We start from the raw sequence: 1,389 nt of genomic DNA on the forward strand, positions 1-1,389 counted from the left end.
CCCCCCCGCAATTACGCCACTGAAGTCCGGGTCACGAAAATTGGCGGCTGATTTTAACGCTCCTAGTGGTGTATTTTTGTTAGGGCTATTTACTACTAATAGCCCTAACAAAAATACAAAAATATAGATCCGCACCTGGCTTGGAAAGTACCTTTAAAAAAGGAATTATAGTCGGGGACACGAAAAGTGGCGTGTCCCCGACTATAGTTCACGTGAAATGTATTATATATGAAGTAGGTACATCAGTTCATCTTGACCATCTTGTTAAAAAGGAACTAAATCGTTTCTCGTTCATGGCTTAATAAAAGAACCAGTTCCTTTCCTCGTTCATAAATAAAGAACATTTTTCGTTCATCAATAATTTTTAAATTGTTTTAATATAATTTGTAGCTAGTAATAAATTGTTTAATTTTGTAGTTATTTTTCTTTTTGAAATGTTTAATTTGTTTATTTCAAACAAATTAAGACCGATACGACCCCTATGACTGTCTTAACCTTTTGTAAACATTGTCAATTTATTATGGTCTATTGTCCTACTTAGGTTTAATAATATAATAGCTCATTATAATTTTGACTCAATTTCTTAAAAAAAAAAATTATAAAAACTTTTTCTTTAAAAATTATTTAAATTCCCTATACTTAAAAATAAAATATAAACGAACGAAATTCCAATATAGTTCCTTCTCACAATAAAGGAACTACGTTCCCGTTAAGCTCCTGCAAATTGAACGAAATCACTGGAACTAGTTTCTTCCAAGCACTAAAATAATCAAGAATATTAGAATATGATTTTAGTAATTTTGTTGTAATTTAAAAATATTATTCATGGGTACTTGAAACTTCTCAAATATATATACCAACATATTATATTGAAATATGATAATATGCAAATAATATTAATTCCACTACCGTAATTAATAACAATATAAATAGGTATAATATAAAATATCTTAGCCCGACAAACCGTCTCCGCTCAAATTTGTTTTTCATATACAATGATAATATAATATAAATATTGATGTTTGAATTTAAATTTAACACCATCCATGACTATCGGAAAAAATACCATTAGGAAATAACTTTATTCGGGAAAAAAGATTTCGGTTTTCAGATTTTTGGGTAAAATACCATTCGGGAAAAAGTTCATTCAGGAATTTTCAAATTAGTCTTCAGAGTACTGGTACGGATAAGTTACTTAATCATTAATGTTTTTTCTTTTCAGAAGCATACTTCTTTAGTTTTTAACTCTAATATAATATACAAGTAGGTTCATATTTTATAATTCTATTTTGAGGTTTTCTTTAAACTTAAATTGTTGGCCAACGTATTGTATAACGTCGATAGTCGATAACGATCACTATTTAGCAAAATACATTAAACACTTTAAAA

Source organism: Acyrthosiphon pisum, chromosome A1 (genome assembly GCF_005508785.2).
Source record: "Acyrthosiphon pisum isolate AL4f chromosome A1, pea_aphid_22Mar2018_4r6ur, whole genome shotgun sequence".
Taxonomy (NCBI): Eukaryota; Metazoa; Arthropoda; class Insecta; order Hemiptera; family Aphididae; genus Acyrthosiphon; species Acyrthosiphon pisum.